We start from the raw sequence: 25,683 nt of genomic DNA on the forward strand, positions 1-25,683 counted from the left end.
ATTATGAGGACAGAAAGAACTGCTGTGGCAAACAGTTCCCATAGTTCAGTCTCCACTGACAAATCCATAGACAAAGTTCTCAGAGGGGAAAGTGGACAAAAAGGGAGGAGAAGGAGGCAAGGAGGGAGAAAAAAATGGCTGGTCAAGTAGCCGCAAGTCATTTTGGTCTCTCTAATGGAGAAGACTTGAGTTCACCTCTGCGATTCAGTGTACCTTTTTTTAAGCAAAAATAATCTCAGATGAGTCCTTTGGTTAATCAAATGTTCTCACCATTCTTCAGGAACATGGTGATATAATATGAACACAGATGTTTAGTTTGAGAAAATGCAATGTCCATGGGCAACACAGATTACTATAAGAATGTCTTTGCCAGGATTATGTTTCTAAGGCTTTATTGTTTACCTTTAGCGTAGTATTTCTTTTCTGTGCATGGATTTAAATAATACAATTGCTTTTCCCTTGGAAATGGGTGGGTTTAGGAAAAAGCAGGTGCATTGAGAGTTGCTTAGATAGAAATGGACATGATGCCCCCATGATGGCAGAAAGACAAGCAGGCAAGACCTTCAACTGCTTTAAAAGCAGATTAAACTGGGCTCAGCGTGGCTCAAACTGGACAGGAATTCAGCCACCTTCCTCTGATCTGCCATGTTTCTTAACTTGAAAACCCCTCAATGTGCAGATGTTGAGCTACTGTAATTTGGTATAATTGCCTCAGTGGGAGCCATTGGTCAAGATCACTTGGCTATGGGATTTATTTAAAAGGAATAAATATTCCTGCTTCCAATGTCTAAGAAAGAACAGATCCTGAGCCACAAAATTAAAATTGAGAAGGCAGGCATCGACTAGAGAAGGAGTCCCCAACCTCCGGGCCATGGACCAGTACCAGGCTGGGCCTGTTAGGAACTGGGCCGCACAGCAGGAGGTGAGCTTGAATGTGATGCGCTTGAATCATCTCAAAACCACCATCCCCCACCTCAGCCTGTGGAAAATTGTCTCCCACGAAACCAGTCCTGGCTGCCAAAAAGGTTGGGGACACTGGACTAGAGGACAAAATAAATTCCTTTGCCTGGAAATTGGATCCGGCCTCCACAAAGTGTCACCAGCCTCAAGACTACCATCAGGGACCCACCATCACGGGTTCAGGCCTATGAGAGCTAAGTGTATTCTCACCCAGAAGTGGGTTTTGGTTATATTCTGTGTAGTATACTTCTCTTCCACCATTCTTAAATCTTCATTAGTTTTGTCAGTTTTGTGGTCTGTCAAGAGGACACACTTGGACACAGGTTTCACCCATATCCATGCAAAGAAGTAAAAGAAAAGGTGCCGGCCAGGAATCCTGTGGTGACCTGAAGCAGAGTGAGCAAAGGTTCATGTACAAAGCAACACAGAAATCAAAACTCCCAAGCCAGGAGCTTACACCAGGATAGAATTTTTAGCACAGGTAAACATCTGGATTTCCAAAGAAATGGTGACGTATTTATTGCTGAAGTCAGAGTGGAAGCATAAAGGCTTTATAAAGTGCGTGTTACTGCACACGTGTTCTCACAAACTGATGAGGCATGTAACCAGTCAAAGTTATAAAAGGGACATTTAATTTTAGTTTGGATTTAAAAAACAAAACCAAACAGCAGTGCATTTGATTGCAAAGGAAAACACACTGCAGCTAAAGCTCTGACAAAAAAAGAAGCTCGAAACAATTAAATTTGTTGGATTTGTGTCTGTGTGTGTGTGAAAGAGAGAGAGAGAATCATATCAGCCTTCAATATAGCCACATCTCCTGACACCACGGAAATGGAAAAGGATTTCATTAGACATTGAAATTTGTGTCAGTTCTGTTTTTGCTGGTGACCAGCTACTCGGAATATGATAGCTTGATTCAGTCTGGAGAACTGTGGTGTCCATCAGTCGACGCCTTCAGGCTTCAGGACACATTAACATGTGGTAAATAACAAGAAGAGAGGTCTTCCACAATAGATGTTGGTGTGAGCAGAAATGACAAACTTCCCCAGCAGATCCAACTGAAACGATCCCAGCCCAGTATGGCTCTGCCTTCCTTACTGAGACTATATTTTATGGTCTTTTCAGGCATCTGGTCCTAGTCCTCTGCATTAGATTCCTTACCCCCGTATCTCCATGACATCAGCTGAGAGTCACTTACTTGATAGAATCCAAGAATGAATGGGGTAACTAGAACTAAACTTCCTCCCAGCACTTGATTTTACACCCACCCACCCACCTGCCCTTAACGAGGAGGGAAGCCCAGTCCTTGTCTAGTTCATTCCAGCATCGGCAATTCTTAGCAACACATGCTCAGCCAAGGACAAATTAGCCTTATCCTATCACATTCTAATTAATCCCAGTATACCTTTTCCTTGGCCCATAAATTTCTACCAACTTATTGCATCCCTGTCTAGTTGACTCCAAATAGATCTAACCTGAGTAAAATTACCACTATGTAGATTTATATGAATCAAAAGTTAAATAATTTACAAAAAATTTACTGTTTCTTTCTGCATGTCCAACAACTACTTCCCAAAATAAACAAACCTGAGGATTATTTAAAATTTATTCAGTTAATTTAAAATTTTTTATTTACCTGTCCCATTACTTCCATGTTCCAGTTAAGTGCTGTTACACAGATTAACTCATTTAACACAATCAGCTAATATTTATTGACTATTGTGTACCTAGGTATTAGACAATGCAAAAGGAACAGTGTAGTATAATTTCCTAAACTTCAAGCCCTTGAAATACAGGTGAGTAGATAAGACTTGAACAAACACACACGAACCAGAAATCCATAGTCAGAGCCATGCAAGTGACTGAGACAGCAAGTTTGATAGGCACTTGGAAGAGGGCAAAAGACGTAACTGGCACGTAGTAAATGTGCAATCGATGTCTGACTGAATTAAATTGAACCAGGGCATTTAATATTGAAAGTAAAGACGGGGCGGGGGGTGACATGAAAATTCGATAATCTGGAAACCTGCAGGAAAATGCTGAGAGATTATATGCATGTTTTCTTTTAAACGGGGTTTTTTTACTTACTATAAAAACATATTAAAGTGACGTATTTTACTTTTGAATGTCACCACTGCACATTGAAAGGGAATCCTTACAGGTGACATATCTGATAATGTGCTAAAAATATGATTATAATTTTAATTCATTCTGTTTGGGATAGAACATCACTATAGCTGCTATGTATCCTACAGAATTTTGCTTAATTTGAGCCTTCTGAAAAATATGTTGTCATTTGATTAATAACATTTCTTCTCCACTGCAAAATTGGTTTTCATGTTTATTTCCAACAGAAAAAGAAAAGCAGAACGTGACATTATTCTGCAAATTCACAGTGACAATATGAAAAATCCCATTTCAGGGGAACACTACACAGGAAGTACTACAGACGTGAAGTGGTGGCAGGAATCTGTCTCACACCTTTCCTGTGACTTTGATTCATAAACCAACACCAGTGTGCCTGAAACATCACAGATTAGTGCACTGGTGTGATTTGCAAGTTAGAATCTCCGAACTAAGATATTCAAATTAAAATGGAATCAAAATACTTCTATTACAGTGGGAGGCTCACAAATTAAGACCCTAGGTAGCATCACCCGCATCAACATGATACTTGGAATTCCAATTTGTAGTCAGGATGTAAAAGAATAGATCTCCCAGAAAAACTAAGTACAGGCACCTTCTGAACAAGAAACTAGTAAGAACATAAATATAGTAGTAAAGAATATTACACTCCATGGATGAAGTACTGTAAGGGTAGGCGGCCTGGAGCAAGGGAAAGGGCAGAGAGCCAGGCCATATCCTGGTGCCTGTCACACTTGCATTGAATGGATGAGGGGCCCTGGACAGCTGAGCAGCAATAATGAGGGCTGGGTGATGCTGTCCATCACCATCCTTACCACACTTCCTGCTGTGGACTGGCCCCCAAGGAGCCTCCGATTTTATTGGGCTTTCCCTGAACTTAAGGCATTGACTGAGCAAAGGAGGGCTGTCAGTCTTCCTGGTGGAGGGGCTCTCTTTGAAATAAATACAGTGGTACCCCAGTACTCGTCATTACTCTTTTCTGGAAATCGTGATGAGTGCTGAAGCTGATGAGTACTGAACATGATGAGTGATGAAGCATTTTCTCTTGCAGGACTGTGTTGTGACTCACATAAGTTCCAGCAAGTGCAACAAGTCCCAAGTGCTGAAAGACTTTTTCCCATCAAAATGCAATGAGTTCAGAACTTGTTTGCCAAGTTCTGAAGCCGATGAGTACTGAGGTATGACTATAATTTGAAATAAATAAATATAGTTCCTACATTTTCTTCTTGAAATGTGGTTATCCTGTGTCCAAAGCTCTGAAATATAATCACAGTATAATGGACAGTGTTGGTCTATGGACCCCCATACTGTGATATTACTGTAATGGTAACAGTAACAACTAATATTTATGGAATTTCTATCATGTGCCAGATACTCTGCAGATGGTTGCCCATCCCCAGCAGTGAGAAAACAATCGCAGAGGTATTGATTCCAAGTCCCTAACACATGGTAGAGGCTCAATAAATATTTGTTGGATAGGTGAGCAAATGAACAGAACAAACCTAGATAATTCCTAGCCCTGTACTTCCTGGAGGAAAAGTATTCATAGTGGGGTTGGGCAGCCTGACCCTCCCTAGTGCTCTAATTAATGACAAACACATGCACACTTTTCTTGGCAGCATCTCTACCTTGGTCCTCGTTACCTTCAACCACTTTCTTGCCCATCAGTTCTAAAACATGTTAGAAGCGTCTAATTCTTATCCTCTTTATGTATCGGCGTAGAACATTCAGTGTTCCATGCATGACAAATATGTGTAGAATTGGAAGGACAGTTAAAAGTCAAAGCAAGAATCACGATTCATCACATAAAAGAAACATAAATCCTGACGGTAAAGGGCCTTAAACGTATCCTGACAGCACTGCTCCTTTTTCACCAGGGGGAGAATTGGCACGTGGTTTCAGTTTTACATGTTTCAAAAGCCAAATATATGAGTACATTTGAGAGTATAGATTCAAATGCCAGTTTCCAAGAAATAGGCACTAGTCTGAATGTGAAACCCTCTTTTGGCCAGCAAACCCATGCTGAATTGAGAAAGGATTTCTCTAAATTTAGCTATCTTTAGAAGTCATTCTGAGATAAGGGCAAGAAAGAGCCAAAGGGATGACTATAGGAAGCCCATTCCAAAAAAGTTCCAACATTCACATATTTATTTCATAGGCACTTACTGCATGCCTATTATGTGTATGACACATTCCAGAGCACAAAAGGACCTTTCAGTCTGGTGGGAGAGACACAGAGAAATCAGGACTGTGGGACTCGTGCTTCTTCAGGGAGCTACAGAGCACAGGGGGACCACCTGACCGAGCTAGGGCGCTGCATCTGGAGTAGATTATATGCAGAACAAAAGGATCATTCTGAAAATAAATATTTCATCTGGCCTTCCAAGGTAAGGGTGGCATTTAAAATATCTTCTCGGGCGATGCAAAAGCCCACGTTGAGAAGCTTTGGGTTGAAACCACAGGCAGGTGGAGAAATCCCTTCTCCAGCCTCTCATGCTTACCCAGAAGTTTGTGCTAAACTCAATATATCAGTGCAGTAAGATATGCAAATTTTAAAATGCTCTTCACTTTATAGTGATGTGCACAGTAATAGAATAATGCTTTTGGCCACCTAAGAAAGATAAACTCCTATAAAAACTCAGCTAACCTAAGCTTGAAATAACCTGATGTTTTTGGAGTGAAGGTCAAATAAACCTCAGTGAAACCTGAAAAAAAATGCTTGAGAAAAAGAATCTCATCAGGTTATTTTCTTTCTAATCCCCTACCTTAAACTATCTTCAATATGTTTCTAAGTGCACACAGTTATTCATGCTGGAGTATGGCATGAATAAAAATGCTGTAAATGCAGTTTTGCACAGTATGGGAACCATCGAGTATTTTTACGTACTGATGCCATAATACCAGTTCTCTCCCACTAAGGAGGAAAGAACTGAAGTAGAGTATATAACAAAACTTTTATAACTGAATTGTGTTTTCCCACCAGACCCTACAGGTTCTAATAGTTTAACATGGCATATGTACTGGTTTTCTTTTTTTTATTCAATTGTCCTATGATTACATTAAGTAGATTGCTAATGCAGTTGATTAAATGAAGTTTCTTTGAAAGGACTGGTGATGTTAATATTCCTGGTGAAATAATAAATATCACTAGCATTAAAGCCGTAAGTATGACTTTACTCATAAGGGGAAAACAAAAGTTCATCAAGGATCGAGCTAATGGAGAATGGATGGCTCTCTATCTTTAATTAAAAATCGTTTGTCGATATTAGAAAAGAAGAAATGTAATGTTAACACAGCAACACATAAATAAATATTTAGAAGTCGATGAAATGCCAAGTTTACCAAGAATGCTTGGGGAGCTGGAAACTCATCTATATTAAGAAAAATATCATTGTTTATACATGAAGTTATTTCTGTAAGATTCAAATATTCCCATTTAACATTTAAACACTACAAAGTCTTATTTTATAGTTGAAGTTTCTTATTATCTAAAGTGAATGCCAAAAATACAGAAAAAAATATTAAAGCAGAAATAAAATATTAGCAGATTTTTCATTTATGAAAACAGCAGCATGGTAGATGAGAGTAAATTAACAGTCCTCAAAATTGAAACACTAACATGTTGTATAAAATTACAAAATATTTTTAAAATGCTTTTCAATGCAAAACTGAGAAGATAAGAAAGTAACAGACACACAGAGCCCAAGAATGAAGCGAAAGCATGCACTCGTGCAGGTGAGCAAGCACCAAAGCTGGCTTCTACCCTAAGGTTTCTGCTGTACCCAGGGACCTCAGCTTCTACTGTGATGGCTGCATGGAGGTCAATGGTTAGGAGATCATCCCTAAGATCTATGCGAATAAGTACACTAATAAAAAAAAACTACACACAGAGCTGGAACACTAGCCTCAGGTGCAAAATGAACCCCAGTACACAAAAAGAAGATAGCAAAATCTTGCCTGTTTTCACTTTGGCACTGCGTGTGGAGCAGGAGGGGTGGGATTCCCTGATAATTAGTAACAACTAGTTTGCACATGAGCTTGTAGTCCAAATTCACACCACCTGTAAGGACAAAAATCCCCAAGCACAGAATTTAATTCAAAGTGATCCAAATTTAGTAGTTCCACTAATCAACAGGCAGAAGCCAATGCTAACACTACCTAGAGAAATTCAGCTCCAACCCAGAGCTCAGAGAGAGAATTCCAAAGAATGTGAAGAGTCCATAGTAAGAAAAAAAGTTACTAAACACACACAAAAAGTAAGGCAATATATGTGAGAAATATATAATAGATCCCCAAAAAGATCTGAATATGGAATTCTTAGGCACTGGAAATAAAATAACCATATTAAATATGATTTGAAGAAACAAGAGAGCTTAAAAATATAGAGACAAACAAGACTCCATAGAGAATAATTAAGTATACAGAATTGGAAACAAATAGAATCCTAGACATAGATATTAAAAAAAATGAAATTAAAACCTCAATGGAGGGATAAGATAGACAAGACACAGCTAAAAAGAAAATTGGTGGATATTTAAAAATTGCCCAAAATGAAATCTGGAGACATACAGAGAGGAAAACAATAAATATACAGGTTCATGACATCATCAAGATGGCGACATAGACTGTTTTTGACCTCAGTCACCCTCATACGAAAACACCTGGCAACCCTCCATAGATAAGACACCACTGTGAAAAGTCCCAGAACCCTGAGCTGAGGGTAAGGCTGAAACCTCTGCTGGACCACAGGGACCAAGAAGAACCATATTAGAAGGGTAAGAGGAGAGGTTTCACTTTGAACGCATTGCCCCTCCCTAGGCCAGCACAGCACCACACTGAGAAAGGTGGCCTGGGTCCATGGTTTCTCCAGTTGTTAAAAAAAAAAGTTCCCAAAGAACACAAGGACTTCCAGTCAAGATGACAGCACAGGTAAACACAGCTCACCTCCTTGCACAACCACATGAAAATTACAACTAAAATACAGAACCACCATCACTCGCAACCATCAGAAATCAAGTTGAATGGAAGTCTGACAACTACAAAATTAAAGAAACCACATCCATCCAGATTGGTAGAAGGGGCAGAGTTGAGGGATGGGTTGGTCCCCACATCCACATGTGGTAGATAAAAATTTGGGAAGTATATCTCTGGAGCAAGGAGTCCCAGCCCCACACCAGGCCCCTCAGGCCAGGGTTCCAGTGCCAGGAAGATTAAGTCCCTATAACCTCTGGTTGAAAAAAACAGCAGGGGCTGAGTCAGTGGAAGAAAATTCTGGAGTCCCAAGCAGTTCTCCTTAAGGAACTCACACATGGACTTACTCAGGTTCATTCCCTCTGAGCTCTAGCACCAGGGTAGCAAGCAGCTTGAAGGCACCAGTGGCATACAGTGAGGAACTGAAGTGTCTGGTATCAAGGCATGAGCTGGGGCACAGATTTCTCCCAGACAGAAAGGCAGGCAGAAGCCATTGTTCCTTTTCTTAGCCCTCTCCCCACAGAGTCACAGAGTGGCAGGCAGTGCCATATCTGAGACTCCATCAACCTGGCAAACACTGTTTGCCCTGCCCTGGAGATCCCTTGAGGCTTCATCCCACCCAACTTACAAGCCCAGCTGATCCTCCATGGAAAGGGGAGGTTGGTAGTCAATGATCAGTGGTCACAGCCAATCCTTGCAGCTGACTGGCCTGGGTAAACCCTTTGCATTGTCTTATCAACAGCAATCAAGGCTCAACTACAAGACAAGGGTGTACTCAGCCCACACGAAGGGTACAAGGGTACACACCTCAAGAACCCAGCTTGGGTGATGGGGGAGGCTGTGCCACTGGACCCTATAGGATACCTCCTACATTATGACATGCTAACAAGACACGCCGTCATAGCAGCTCTACCTAATACATAGAAACAAACACAGCAGGGCTGCCAAAATAAGGAGACAAAGAAACATGGTCCAAATGAAAGAAGAGATCAAAACTTCAGAAAAAGAACTAAACAAAATGGAGATAAGCAATCTCTCAGATGCAGAGTTCAAAACACTGGTTATAAGGATGATTAAGGGACTTAATGAGGACCTCAACAGCACAAAAAAGGATACAGTCAGAAACGAAGGCTACACTAATTGAAATAAAGGACAATTTACATGGTAACAACAGTAGAGTGGATGAATCTGAATCAAATCAATGATTTAGAACATAAGGAAGCAAAAAACAACCAATCAAAACAAGAAGAAAAAAGAATCCAAAAAAAAATGAGGATAATGTAAGTAACTTCTGAGCAGCAACTTCAAGAGATCCAACATTCACATCATAGGGGTGCCAGAAGGAGAATAAGAGCAAGAAAGTGGAAATTATTTGAAAAAATAATGAAAGAAAACTTCCTTAATTTGCTGAAGGAAATAGACATGCCAGTCCAGGAAGCACAGACAGTCCCAAACAAGATGGATGCAAAGAGGCCCACTCCAAGATACATCATAATTAAAATTCCAAAGGTTAAAGACAGAATCTTAAAAACAACAAAAGAAAGGCAGTTAGTTGTCTACAGGGGAGTTCCCATAACATTGTCAGCTGATTTCTGAAAAGAAGCTTTGCGAGCTAGAAGGAACTGGCAAGAAATATTCAAAGACATGAAAAGCAGGGACCTAGAGCCAAGACTGCTTGATTTACCCAGTAAAGATATAATTTAGAATCGAAGGGCAGATAAAGAGCTTCCCGGGGGGGGGGGGGGGGGGGGGAGAACTAAAGGAGTTCATCATCAGCAAACCACTATTATATGAAATGTTAAAAGGGACTTATTTAAGAAAAAGACGATCAAAACTATGAACACTAAAATGGCAATAAATACATATGAGCAATTGAATCTAAAAAACAAACTAAGCAAACAAAAGAAGAGACAGAATCATGGACATGGAGAGTGTTTTGATGATTGCCAGGTGGGAGGGGGTGGGGGGGAATGGGTGACGAGGTAAGCGGATTAAGAAGTACAAATAGGTAGTAACAGAATAGCCATGGAGATATGAAGTACAATAAGAAATGTAGTAGCCAAAGAACTTACATGAATGACCCATGGACATGAACAATGGTATGGGGATTGCCTGAGGGAGTGGGGGGGATTGCCTGGGTGGAGGGGGACAAAGGGGAAAAAACTGAGACAACTGTAATAGCATAATCTGTTGGGGACTGCTCTGTGTGGTTTCGGAAACGGTAGCCCTGCGAGAGCAAGCTCTGAAAGGGGCTAGTAAGTCTCCCTGGAAAACTGGGTAATGCAGGTGGCCAGCACGACCCAACACCAACACTGAAGGTTCCCATGAGAATCAGGCGTCAAATGTACATTTTATCCTTTGAATCTTGCTCTGCTTTGCTTTGTATAGCCCTATCGATATAAATCGGATGTTTAAGTTCAAGGCGTAAGGAGTAAACTCCTTATTTCATAAATGTGTCTTAAAGACCATCTGGCATCAGTATGTCTCACAGACGCTGACCTATGACAAATCTCTGTGTTCCTTCAATTGTTATCTGTAGATAATATCTGTTTTTGTATGACTATAGCCTTTTGACATTGATTGATGAGGTATGTGCGTATGCTGTATACACCTACACGTACCATTCCCAATAAAAGCTGTTTGGGAGAAGGGTTCATGGCATTCACCACTAGAGGGAATCATCACCCACCTTCCCACTGGAACAACAAGATTGTGTCCAGGACAATTTATTTCTCATCCACAGCAGCTGGGAGAGCTCTGCTAGATGGGGCATCTCCCACAGCAATCAATAAAATATAATTAAAAAAATAAAAAAAGGTAAAATGATATAGCAAGAAAAAAAAGTTCCCAAGGTAGACATTCAGCTTCCCAAGCTTTGTGGGTCACTTTCCAAGAAGCCCACTCAGGTCTCACCCCATGGGGATCCCTGAGGGAATCTGCCTGGCCCAATCACTGGAGATCAAATAGAAATGGAGAAGGGGACAGAGCTGATATTAGAGAATTACAAAGGATCATAAGACACTACTATGAACAATTACATGTGAACAAACTGGACAACCTAGAAGAATTTTTTTTAAAATCCTAGAAACATACAACCTCCCAAGACTAAGTAATGAGGAAATAGAAAATCTGAACAGGTCAGTAATGAGGAAGGAGCTGTTATCAATAATCAAAAACCTTCCAACAAAGCAAATCCTAGGACCAGAACAGTTCACTGGTGAATTCCACTGAACATTTAAAGAATCAATGCCAATCCTTTTCAAACACTTCCAAAAATAAGAAGAGGAAGTACTCTTGAAACCATTTTATGAGGTCAGCATTATCCTGAGAGCAAAGACAGATAAGTTTATTATAAGAAAAAAACTACAGTCTAATACCCCGGATGAATACAGAAGCAAAAAATTCTCAACAAAATACTAGCAAACTGAATTCAAAAGCACATTAGAAAGATCATACAATATGATCAAGTGGGACTCATTCCTTGGATGAAAGGATAATTCAATACACAAATTAATAAATGTGTTACCACATATTAATGGAATAAAAGATAAAAATCAAAGGGTCATTTCAATAGATGCAGAAGGAGCATTTGACACATTCATAATCCTCTCATGATTAAATTCACAACAAATTGGCTATAGAAGGATGTACTTCAACATAATAAAGTTAACATGAGACAGGCCCACAGCTAACATCATACTCAACAGTGAAAGTTTGTAACCTTTTCCTGTAAGGTCAGGAATAACACAAAAGTGTCCACTCTCCCTACTCCTATTCAACATAATACTGGAAGGCCTAGCCAGAGCAATAAGGCAAGAAAAAAATTAAAAGGCATCCAAATTCAAAAGGAAGAAGTAAAATGGTCTCTGTTTACAGATGATATGATCTTACATATAGTAAACCCTAAAGACCACCAAAACCTATTAGAACTAGTAAACTAATTCAGTAAAGCTACAGGATACAAAATCATGTCCTCTCAATAACCTCCTCCAGCAATAAATTTTGATAACAGAGAAAGATGCCAATATACCACAAAAGGTACTCAAATAATGTGTGTCATTCGACATCATTTTGTTATAATATTGATGAGGAAAAAAATCAATTCCAAGCTGAGGCCACTGTCTGTGTGGAGTTTGCATGGTCTCCCCATATCTGCAGGGGTTTTCTCCAGGTTCTCTCTAGTTTCCTCCATATCCCAAAGATGTGCATGTTAGGTGAACTGGTGTGTCTAAATTGTCCCAGTCTGAGTGAGCATCAGTGTGGGCATGGGTGTGAGTGTGAGTAGACCCTACAGTGGAAGGGCATCCTATCCAGAGCTGGTTTCCTCCTTGCATCCTGAGCTGCTGGGATAGGCTCCAGCCACCCACAACTCTGAAGTAGAATAAGTGGGTTAGAAATTGTTACTTGTTTTTATTAATCATTCTGAAACCTATGTATTGTTCACATTTATTTCAATGTTTAATATTAGAATTGTTTAGGTCTTTATTTAGAAGGTTGGTGATGTTTTTATGACCAAAAATATGCTGTAGAAACTTAACTTTATATCAATTAGCCTATGGTAAAGTTGGTTTTATTATAAATTGTTGTTTTGCTTAAAGTTGCAGTTCCCAAGAACCTATCAACAATGTTAAGTGAAGACTTACTGTTTTGGTAAATGACTATCATCTTGGTAGTGAATAAAAGCAGGCTAAAAAACTACAGGTATAATATGATGTCAATATGCTTACTGGAAAAATAAATATACATACAACATATAAATTCATATAATCTAGTAACCACTGAAGAATATTTTGTCCTTGTAGCTGCACCATCAGAAGATACTCCTATGCAAAACTTTAAACCATATTTTGACAATGTAATTATCCATAGTTTTATAATTTTAGAATTCATTATGTTTGATGGCAACTAAGTGAAAAAATATGGCCATTCTTCCTTAAAATCACCATAGTGTGCAAATTACAAAATATACTTGATGAATGAATGTACATTTCTAACTTCTGCATGTAAATGATATTTAAGTGTTGATGGTTGCACTGCTTATTTAGCCAGTATACCTCCACCAATTGTACAAGTAAGAACCATGTAAAGAACCTGCAAAATAAAATTCATAATGTTTGGAAGCCAATCAAAGATTACCATATCTACAAAAAAAAAACCAGGAAACTATATCTATAGTGAGGAGACAATTCTATCAGAACTGACACAAACTTCAGCGTTAGTACACAAGACATTAAAAGGGTTATAACTGTGATCTATAAATTCAAAATTGTAGGTAGAGACACAGAAGATATTTACAAGACCCAAACTGAATTTCTAAAGATTATAACCATAATGCATAAATGAATATATATTGATGGTATTAACAGGAGAAAAGAAATTGCAAAAGATTACTGAACTTGAAAATATAGCAATATCCAAAAAGAAAAAAAAGAATATTTTTAATAACAGCATCAGTAAGCTGTGGGACAAATTCAAATGGCTTAATATATTGTATGTGCTTTCAGAGGCCTTGGAAAAGATGGAAAATAAAAAGAAGACAAAAGTATTTGAAAAATTACAGCTGAAATTTTTCCAAGCTTGGTAGAAACTATCAACCTACAGAGTCAAGAAACTCAATGAACTCCAAATAAAAGAAATGAGAACAAAATTCCACCAAAGCATCTCATAATCAAATTGCAAAAATAAAATAATAATTAGTGAAAAAGATAAATTGTAAGAGTAGCCAGTAAGAAACACACACACATTTTTAAGAGAGACAGAAATTCCAAAGGCACCCTCAGAAACTCTTGAGGGTGAAGGGTATGTTCATTATCTTGATTCTGGCTACTGCTTCACATTGTATTTATATACACATATATCTGAGTGTGAGTGTGTGTTTATGTATGTATATCACACACAATCAAATTGTACACTTGAAATGTGTGCAGTTTGTTGTATGTCAAGGACACCTCATTAAAGCTGGTTTTAAAAGAGCAGGTCAAAGACAAAAGCATAGGTTTCCATCTTGGTCTCCGATCTCAAGATTATGTTTTTTGTTTTATTTGGTTTTGCCTTTGTTTCTATGTCCAACTCTTCTCTGTTAGCATGGAACCAAATTTTTATTTTGACACTAAATATCTGTGTGACCTTAGCATATTACTCAAACCTTGGACTCTGTTTATTCATTCAAAAAAACCCAAGGAGGTTGAACTGAATAATCCCTTAAACTCCTTCGGCATCTATAATTTCCCTTGAATCGGATTACAAATAACACAGAATGACTCCTCTCCTTAAAACTGATTCCAGGGTAGATGTAGGACTTGCATCTGAGCACAATTAAATCACTCGCCATTCCAATAGATTAAAGCAATGAAAGCAGAAAAACTATCTGGCACTCCATAACTTTCCATATGCTGTACATTCAAAGATTATCAGGGAAGGGAAAGCACTGACCTGTATATGGAAAGTCACTGAAGCAACAACAACAAAGCAGGCAGCTCCATCCTGTCATCCTGGGTAAGACCCAGATACCTTCCCATAGGACTGGCACACTTTGAATCACTAAGTAGGACTTTGGATTAAACAGTCTGTGAAGGCCCTCCTACTTGCTCCAACATTCTGTGATTTGCATTTATATTGTAGAATGAGGATTAAAATGGAAACAGATGAACATTTTCACCCCCAGTCCCAGTTTTCATGTGAAATGTTTCTGCACAAAAATGTTTAATTGCTTTGCAGAAGTCACAAAGATGATTCAATGCCTCTTTCCTCTCCAAATGTGTGTAACTATTAACTATGCTTGTACGATATAGAAAACATGATGTTTTGGGATAATTTGGAAATGAACATGAACAATATTCTCTAAAACAGCTATCACTGTTATCTAAGTCAGCAGGTGCTTGCTGAATTTTGCTATGTTCATTGCCCATTTTGGCTTTGCCCTTAAGAATATCCGTATCTTCTTAAAGTATACTTAAACAAAAAGATGGAGTACTTATTTCTATAGTGGTTACTTACATTACTGGTAGCAGATACTCCCAATACCCATTCCTGCCTGCCATACTTCTTCCACCTGCCTCCCTTCATTAAAGTCTGAATACATTTCCAGCCTATCCTTGAAGCTAGGAGTGAACATATGACAATTCTAGCCACTGGGTCATAAACAGAAGTCATTCAGCAGCCACTGTGAACTTTTTCTTATTATGATGAGGTTTATACATCCCCCATGACCCATCCCAACCCACCCCACATCACCTTCTTTCTTCATTAAACACAGGTGTTATGTCCATGCCTGCAACAGCTATAGTGCCACCATGCAATTACAAGTCAGCATGCCAAGGGCAGTAGTGGGAAAAATAGAAAAGGCTTAGGTCCCTAATGACATAGTTGAGTCAGAAAGATAAATAAACAAATAAATACCTATTTGTTTAGGTTTCTGTTATCCAGGCTGCCTAGTAGTTGCAGCAAAACCTACTCCTTATTGATACAATAGGGGGAAAGGACTGTCTTTAGTTTGAGAATATACATGTGACTTGCCAAAACAAATGAAGTGGATTCTTGGTTTTTCATATTCAGAAGACCACCATTATTTAACAGGGCTATTACATATAGTCTTGATTTCCATCAACATTCCAAGGAGGAAACATTAGCATATCACCATCATCTCAGGTAAACAGCACATGATGTATAACTTGTATAGACACATGATCCAGTTTCTATCATGACCATAGCCTCTTTCCTATTACCAAAAACCGTAGTCATGTATTTAGCATCAGTGTGTCTTCTGCCTCAAAAGTCATAGTCATTTCATTCATTCATCTAATGAATAGTTAAAAGACCCACTATGTGTCATATACTGTCATTTCGCATTTTCTCAACTGATAACTGCAGAGTCTTGTCAGTCTTTGCCATCCAATGTGCTTCAAAACTCTAAGGATCTACATTTTGTATACGTGGGCAACAGTAAAATAGTTATAATTTGTTATGTCATTTGTTATGGATACCTACACCAGAAGTCAAGATCGGGCATCAGCAAATGGTTCTATAAAAGGCCAGAGAGTAAATATTTTAGGTCTTATGGGCCATAGGGTCTCTGGTGGAACTGCTCAGCTCTGTCACTGCAGCACAAAAACAGCCCCAGACAACATGAAAATGAATTAATGTGACTGTGTTGCAATAAAACTTTATTTATAGACACTGAAATGTACAGTTCACATAACTATTAGATGTCACAAAATTTTCTTCTTTCCATTTTTTTTCCAATCATATAAAAATGTAAACACCATTCTTAGCTCTTGGGCCGAACAAAAACGCAGCAAGCCCCACAAACCATTGCTAAATGAAACCTGTTGTTTTGCCCTGAGGGCTTCAGTCACCTGATTGTGTCTTGCAGAACAAACAAATGGGAACTTTCAAAACCTCGCTAATGTTTCTTGTGTAATTCTAATAAAGTTTTCGACAGAATCTCTAATGTGTGATTTACAAATAAGTCATTCTAGATTTCTTAACTCCTGCTTTCATTTATTTGGGGGAAATCAGCCTTGCATAACAAAGAGAGCATTACTGTGAATGAATTATGATCCGAAATCACATTTCCACTGACAACTGATACTCCTCAGGGAAGCTACATGCCCAGCACAGAGGAGCTCTGCTCCATTCACCTCTGAGCTTATCTCTATTATCTTCCCCAGGGATCAGCCCATCAGGGCTGTTTTTCTCCTGTCACACAGCACCCGGCAGGGTAAGAAAGGAAGCATTCTTTGGTTGGCTTTTCAGTCTCTTCCTTGAGTTTAGTCGGGCCACTAGAGATTTGCATAGTGTCCTATTTCATACAGAAGTTAATGGGACAATAATAATAATTATTATAGCATTAAACAGAAAAAAATTGCTTTAGCATGCTTGGTGAAAAGGGCAAAACAGCATTATTATAGAGTATAAAAAACAATGGTTCTTGTCATTCTAGGACTCATAAACACAACCCCAAAGAATGACTTGGGCATTTTTTACTATTGCTTTTAAGATCTTCTCCTATGCATATTTGGCATCAATAAGTCATATAAACTGTCTTTTTATGATCAAATATTTTCTAATTCCGTTTTGCTAGCCAGGAACAGAAATCAGTGCACTGTGAAAGCATCGGGCAGCTGCAGCCCACCCACCTCTGTCCCATTCATTTGACTTATTACCCTTTCTGTGGCTGCAGCTCCTCTGCCAGGACTGGAGCTCTGCCCACATTTCCATTATTTTTGGCTACAGTCCTATTAAATGAAGGTGACTTTGATTTCCAGGTCCAATAAAAGCATTTGAAGATGGTTTGGCAGTATGGACAGTGAATGAGAGCATCTACTAACTAACAGTATGGCACTATACTAAGCTCTTCATATATTTAACACATTACCTTGGATGATTCCTTTCACCTCTCAGCAATGAGGTGCTATTACCATCACCTTATAGATAAGGGAGGAGGTGGTACTTGTTCCATTGCATCATACTGCTTCCTGGATTATAGTTCTTTCCAGCCTCTTTCCTTAAGATCTGAATTTATCTCCACTTTCTCATGTGGGTATGCAGAGATGTCCCAAAACAATGGTCAATCACCCTAAACTGATTTTGGATTACCTGGAGCTGTCCCCCCCCTTTTCCTATCAAAATAAATCTGAGACTGTTGTGTTCCTGCTCCAGGCCAAGCCTCTATCACTAGACAAGCTTTCTCCAATCCCTGTCCTGGGCCTGGTGAAAAGATCCCAGTCCCTCCCCGACAGCCAGTGTTTCCAGATACCTAGGAGGCCCACACCATGTCTATTCAAGTCACGTTATTTCATTGCAAATCTTTGAATACTTAATCCTACCAATAAATAGGAAGGACATTGTCCCACCTTAAATACTACTTCAAAAATAAATTGTATACTATAAATGTGTGCCATTAAATCTGAATTTTTCTATGAAATGAAATATTCCAATTAAGTTTTTATTGTTTTCAATAACCATTTTTCAAGTGCTTTGTCCTAGAAAGTGTAATAATATGCCCAAAGAGATACATGGAGCTTTTTTATGTATTTAAATAATTAGACCCAGTCCCAGTTCCAAAAGTTTAAATAAATTAGCTAGTGAATTTCTATGTATCATAAGAGAGCCCTGTTTTATGTTGCATAATAAAGGCATATGCAGTTGGAACTCATTCTGGGCTTATGACAAATAGTGAGAGAGTTGAGTTGTCTTTGATGTCTCTTCGCCCTTTCTGCAGCACCTTTCCCTAGGCACCATGCTACTGTCCTGTGTCACTCCCCTAAATGCCAGACCTTTCCTACTCCCTGTTTTTGTCCCTATCAAAACTACCTGAGGCGTCATTTTCTCAGTCATGTTCTCCATTTTCAACAAAAAGAAATACATGATATATTCTAATTACAAGTACCTTAGTATATTTCCCCTCAAAGGTAACAAATTATCAGTTTGGCTCCCAAGATTCTGAGCTAGAGGTCACTGGTCAGTACAAGGAGAATCAAGGTAAAGGATTTCAGATGACCACAGAAGCACAGAATACTGGACAGCTTGGCAGATAACCAAAAGATATGGCAGGTACAGATGGCAGCAGTCCAGTACCCAGGGATTCAGATGGCAGGTAATTGACAGAAGAAAATCATCAGGCAGGTGGCTAACAGCACAGGTTCAGCCATCGAAAGTTAGGTCAGGCACAGAATCAGAAAAATCTGTAATATGAAGTCTGAGAAATAAGAAATTCATAGAAACGGAATAATTCTATCTGAAGAGCCTGGATTACACAACTAGTTCCCTCCCCAGCTGTGGCAATAGTTTTGTCCAGGTCGGGTTAACCATAAAAGTCTGAGAATAAAAGGGATGTGATGTGTTCGGATGAGGAGAAATCAGACCACCCCAGCTAAGGTTAGTAAGACCATTGACAAAGCCTCGTGGACAATCTTGATTATTTCCCTCCTTCGAGAGCGGGCAGAATTGCAATGATTGAAACCATTCTAAATGTACTGCTTAAGTCCATTCTATAGCAAGGGGGAAAAATTCAGAAACGAACTCCACCTGGGAGCACAAGGTTGAACAAGGAATTGAGAATGGTCAAGAGAGGTTTCACAAGGAGATATTTGAGGTTGATTATAGAGCATAAATAGAATATTAACATATAGGAAGAAAGACAAGGAGGCTTGAAAATACACTTTGCACCTAAAGAATTGTAGGTTGTCGAGTGTGATTAGCAAATAGGTAACATAGTCGGAAATAGCAAAAATAAGCTAAACTATATATATGTGTATATGTATATACACACATACATACATATACACATGGTGTATATGCTCATATATGCATGTATAAACATACACCTATATACATACATACATATTTTGTTGTTAAATTGTAATCAGATTGTGATGGTCTTTGACTTTAATCTTAGGAAAGTGAACTTGAACTTAAGTGAATCCATTCAAAAATTTTAATCTGTTCTGTAAAATCAGTGGTAAGAATACAAAGGATGAATTGGGAGAAGAGAACCACCGCACAGAGACCAGAGCCACCCAAGGTCAGTTACGATGATCCACACAAGAGGGGATGAGGGGCTCGAGCAGGGCAGTAGTTGTGGAAAGAAAAAGGCAGCTTCAGTCATCCGTGATAGGTAGAGTCAACACAACTTAACAACCTATTTTACACATAGGAAGAGGAACACTGAGGTTCCTGGCTTATGCAATTGATGAGACAGGGCTGCCATTCTTGAAGATAAAGAAATAAGAGAAGATTTGGGGGACAGGATTATGAATTGGATTTAAATTTGAAAAAAAAACAATAAACCTGGAATAGCAGGGTGATGTTGTGCTATAGAATCAAGGATCCAGTATATTGCAATATTTGAACACTTGGGAATGCACAAAATTACCCAGGAAAATTTGGGGAAGGAAAGGAGGAAGAGACAACCTGGATAATTTGTTTACACATGAAAAAATATGTCACGACTACAAATTATGCAGATATTTCAGCCAAATGGCTACTATCCAATAGAAAGATTCTTATATTTGAAACAGGTGAGGGAGAGGAAGACCAACTCTGCTTAAGGGAGAAGTACTGAAAATTAGGAGAGCTTTTCTGTGCTCACAGTCCCCCACTCTCACTATTAAGGTTTCTTCAAAGGACGAGAAAATGATCATGGTCTGTGGGATCCTTTCTGGTCTTGGACTCTGGTCCTCTCCTCTCAAAAGTACTTGCTACCTTACACCTCACTGGCAGAATCCTGGCCTTTTCATGGGCAGAAGCTGGACTGGCAATGGCACAGGCACCACCTAAAATGCATCCAATTAGTGGGGTCATTACATGGTGAGGTATAGAAAAGTCAAATCGCTGTATTGTACACCTGAAACTAACATAACCATATAAGCTGTATACCAACTATGCTTACATTAAAAATAAATTTAAATAAATACGTAAAGATAAAATGCATCTAAGTTCATCACCACCAAGTCTACCTACTAATGATATAACACAGCAGACCTGGTCGACAACTTTCCGGAAACACACTAGTCCTGTTGTGGCCAGAATACCGCATGCAAATCGTCTTTATATGCATTCCCATTTCCTAGTAACAGACAATTTAGATTTACTTTTTCAGGTTATTCAGCAACATGTAGTAAATGACATCTATTACACTGGTCCAAAGCAAACACCCAAAATAATTAACCTGATGGTGGTACTCATTTCACAAAGCATACAAATATCAAATCATCACGTTATACACTTCAAACATATTTTATTTGTCAGTTATAACTCAATAAAACTGGGGAAAGAAAAAGAACCAAACATCTATTTTATTACTAAAAACCTCAGTATTCTCAATAATAAAATTGGGATTACAAATGTACCTTCCAGAGTTGTTGTGAGGGTCAAACGTTTGTGAATGTGTTTTATAAACTTTCATCACTACATAATTGTTAGTTTTTCTTGGTAGTATGAGACCCCTGAAGTTTAATGGATAGCTACTGATATATAGGATTAAGTGACAAAGTGATTTTCAAATCACTTTTACTACAGTTCTTAAAAAATAATAAATGATTAAGACATTAACACAAAGAAATGTGACATTTTAACAGAAAAAAATTGTATTCTGATGAGCTGATAAATATTCATAATTGTACACATTCAATTCAGCACCTACACAAATATGAACAAAAACTCTAGGCCTTTCCTTGTGAATGATAGAATACAGTAAACTAGGCTACCAACGAGAATCTAAACAAATGCATTTCATCTAATCAACAACATTGTATGAGTGGTAAAACTATGGAACTTCAGGGAATTAAAAGGACATTAATTTCATTGTTACATCCTTGGAGTGATATTGTACAGGCATCATTTTAGAAGAAGATTATTTCCAAAATGATTAATCAAAGCTAGACACAATGCAGCAAAAGCACTGTTGTTCCAGATAGTAGGTTTAATGAACAATCAGTTCAGGCTGCGGGAATACACTCTGGTTTCCACACCTCTCTGCAGTATTTTACATCTATGCTCAAGAAAAACCTGGGGAGAAGAAAAGCCATGACTGACCAATTGACCATTTCAGCAGCAAAACCTTTTACCTTACAGTAGAATGATGAAGAGATTAGTTGGTTCAAAAGAATAACTATGGAAAGATTTATAGATGGTAAGCAAAGTTCAGGCTCCCACATCCCCAAAACATACGAGTTTGTAAGGGGTAAAAATATGTCGACAATGAAGCCAACTCTGTGTATCCCAAGCATTTGAGGGCACCAGGGATGCAATTTTCTGAAATAAAATTTCTGTTCATGAGATAGGAATTATCTATAAATGGGGGCTTTTGTCTGAAAAGACAGAGAGAGAGCAGAGAGGGAGAGACAAGAATCATTTCCACTACAGAAGAAAGCTGCAGGTTGGCAGAGCAGCATCCGCTGGGGAGTGCAGATCTAATTCTGCTGTTCACAGTGCTAAATAGCCCCAGAAATTCCCAGCCATTTCCTCTCACAGAGGCCCTGGTATGACAGCATATGCTAAATAGGGGCCCACAACAGGAATCAATTCCAGCAGTCCTTTTACATGATCACAAGGTAAGTTTTAAAGCCCAAATTTTTTCCTTGATCGGGTGTAATGGCAATTAAGATCATTTTTCAGTAGATGAAAATGCGTGACTATATACCCCTAAACACTTAAAAGGGAAGCAGAAAGCCCTATTTCTCAAAAAGAGCAGGCTTGGCTTGCCTGGACTATACATCAAATTAAGTGTGGTCATGAGGCAAATGAGCCTAGGTTTGGGACAACAAATGCTGTCAATGGATCTGGCTCCATTAGACTTGGGGACAAACTACACTAAAATAAATGGGATCTGGTTCCATGGGGGACCAAATTATGGAGCTTAAGAAAAAAACTCCTTGCCATTATAATCAACTACTAAAGAATTCTGCGAGGGAAATACGCTCCAATGACTAACAGTTACTCTTTCATTAAAATGATATAATAGTTCTACCAATGTCATTGCATTAGCATTTTACATAAAGCTATAAAACAGTAGCAAGTAAAAAAAAAAAAAAAAACAACTGTCTTTAAAAGTCAGCACTTTTGAGCTTTGTTTATGACACTACACCGTCTTTGTGATATAAAATCTAACATCACTAAGATAAATACTGTTGGCTGGCCAGTTTTATTTTGGGCAGGAGTGCAGTAAAGGAACAAGGCTGCTGAGTTCATCTTTCATTTGGATGGGCTTCAACATTGCACGTACACTGGTTAACACAACCTGAGATTTCTCTGAGAAGCTTTTTGGAGTTCATATATCCTTAAGAAACAACTGAATTACATACTTTTACAACATTTAAACTGCCCCTTTCAGGGATACCTATATATATCTAAATATAATAAATAAATCTCTATGTAAATATCTAAAACATTTCCAGGCAGATAATAGAAAGCCATGGCAAAACCTACACAAAAGACTTCCAGAAAGACAAAGGTGCAAATGTAGGTGCTGACTCTGTTGACAATCTGTCCTCAGTCCATTGGGTCTCTAAATAAATATTAGACATTCTCCATCCTCTACCTAGTCTGTAGGTGATGTTCACATTTTCCATTTGTTGTTGTTTCCAATACCATTCCTTAAACAAAATTTCAATTAGAATTAGCAACACACTTAGGCAGGATAGTAACCCAGAAGGTTTAAACTATTAATTGGACATTACCCAATTGTTAAAGTTTAATGGTAACAAGTGCCTAGTGATATAGTTAGCATTCAGATTAAAAATAAAGGTTTGTCATGATTTTGAGTAAAAGTGGAAAAAATTTAAATAGCTAGTACACTAACTGTGGTTCTTCAGGAGCAAAAACAAATGGAGGATACGTCTCTTTTCTGTGTTATTGGCCTTATTTGCATATATGTGATTTTTTTTTTTTTTTTTTGCTCATATGTTCAATGACACGTGTTATGAAGGAGGCAGCATGCTGTAGCGGGAGAACATTGAATCCAGACTAAATTCTGGATTACAATTCTGGCTTCACCTTAGGAAATTACATGGCTCATCTCTAAAACTAGGAGACTGGGTTGGAAGATGTCTAAGATAATGGACAGGATGATGTGGGCAAGGAGAACACCCTGTCACCACACAGCAGTGGCAGGCTCCCGTGGCTTGCCCAACAACTGTCAAGGGCAGTCGGCGGGTAGAGGAAAGCTGTGTGTGGCTCAACATCTAATCAAACTGAAGCGGAAGTTCTGTCACCGTGGATTGTAAGAGTGCTTTTCTGGCCTCTACGTGATCTCACTCCAATAAGCAGCTAACTGATGATCTTCAATTTCTAAATAGTATGTTAGTATTACTTCTAAAATTCTATATTCTAATTGTAATTCTCACCCATATCTCTGTTCCTTTATTACTAAAATCTCCTCAATTTTAAAGGCAGGCAAGCTGAAGCAGGAAGTGAAGATTTAGTGAGTCGGTGTCAGTCAGAACCGAGTATACATGAGACTGGGCCCCAACTCTGGGTTCTAACTCTGTGCGGCCTTCGATTATTACTAAATGCTTCAATTGGAAGTTCCGCCATATTGAACATTTCTCACTGTTAATGAACACATTTAATCCTGCTGCCTACATCAAAAATCCAAGTATTGAGTAAACGTGTAGTAAATGTCTAAATGTCTATTGCAGACTTTGGGGCTTTTAGAATTCAGAAGGTGGCAGATAACATAATCCCTAACCTCAAAATGTTTACAGTCTGATTAGAGAGGTGGATATAAAAATGAAAGGTCAGCAAAGTATGTGCAATAGTTCTCAAAATAGTTTGTAAGAATCACTTGAAAAGCTTGTTAAGATGCAGATTCCCAGGCTCCACACCTAGACCCATGGATTCTAAGACAGTAGATCTGGGGTGGGTTCGGGAATTAGCCTTTTAAATAGCACCCACATAAGTGATTCTAACTAACGCGCATGTTCAGGAGACCACAGACTGAGACACACCAGTGGGTAGGAGCTCAGGCATGGGAGTCAGATAGTCTGGGTTTGACTCCCAGCCCCACCACTACCCAGCAGTGTGGCCTCAGTTATGTTACTAAAGTCCTCTGAGTTTTAACATTCTCATCTATAAAATGAAGATAATAATAGTGCCTGAGTGTTAAGTGGTTATAACATTGGAACCCACTAAGCACTTAATAAAAGTTGTTCTTCTTTGTGTTATCATTAATATTCTTATAACACTAGAAACTGACCAAGTGCTAATTGATCTGGCATTGTTCCCAGAATTCAATGAATAAAAGGAGAGTTCTGGATATGGGTGGGGAAAGCTTGAAGGAAGCAGAAGTTGGACTGAACCCTACCCTAAAATCAATGAAAGGTTCTATTATCAGAGTAAATAAATTCTGTGTTTAAGAGGCATACTGAGCAAATTATCAAGGTAGGTAAGAATGAGCTGTGTGAGAACCGGTAAGGGAAGCAGCCCCTGAAGTGGAAGGTTGGGATGGGGAAAAGTGGGAAATAAGTAGCCAAAAGACTGAAGGCTCGGAAAGCCTTAAGTTCCCCCATCTTATTATTTGAAACACCTAATTTTAAGAGACATCTTACACTGAGATAGGTCCCCATATTAAGAAACAAAATATAAAAAGATCAATTTATAGTAATCTGTTTTTACAAAAATAATCCTTTATTTGCAGAAGAATTTATCACACAGAACCTTAATTCATTGACTGCAATAACAGGTATAAGACATTTCAATTTACTAAAGGTAAGATATTCAACCTTCCAATCATCACCCAGTGGTCATTGGCACCAATTCAACAACAACAGGAATCCCCATTTTGGAATGCTGTGAAGAAGGAAACTTTATTCAGTGCAAAACAGCTCAACAGTGATACAGCACAACTGTGAAAACAGCATGGCTGTGGAAGCAACCATGGGTGGCCCTGGGACTGGGCCCCTTTCCAGCTAGCAGATATATTCTGCTCCTTGCTGGTCTGCCTCACACTGCGCTGGTCTGCCAGTGCTCTGCACTGGCAAGACAACTTCGGTGTTTCAACTCAGCCTGAGAAACACAATCTTCAGTCCTCAGTAGAAAGGGAAAGTGTGCTCCCCAAGGTAGAAGAGACCTGGTTTATACAGACACAAATCCCATCTCTAGCCCCTG

General features: G+C 38.7%; 1 pseudogene; it reads left to right on the forward strand.

Annotated features, from left to right (window-relative positions):
• The first annotated feature begins 871 nt into the window (after positions 1-871).
• LOC112304366 (serine/threonine-protein phosphatase with EF-hands 1-like) overlaps positions 872-25,683 on the forward strand; it is a 41,428-nt pseudogene continuing 16,616 nt past the window's right edge.

The sequence above is a fragment of the Desmodus rotundus genome, chromosome 1 (genome assembly GCF_022682495.2).
Source record: "Desmodus rotundus isolate HL8 chromosome 1, HLdesRot8A.1, whole genome shotgun sequence".
Lineage (NCBI taxonomy): Eukaryota > Metazoa > Chordata > Mammalia > Chiroptera > Phyllostomidae > Desmodus > Desmodus rotundus.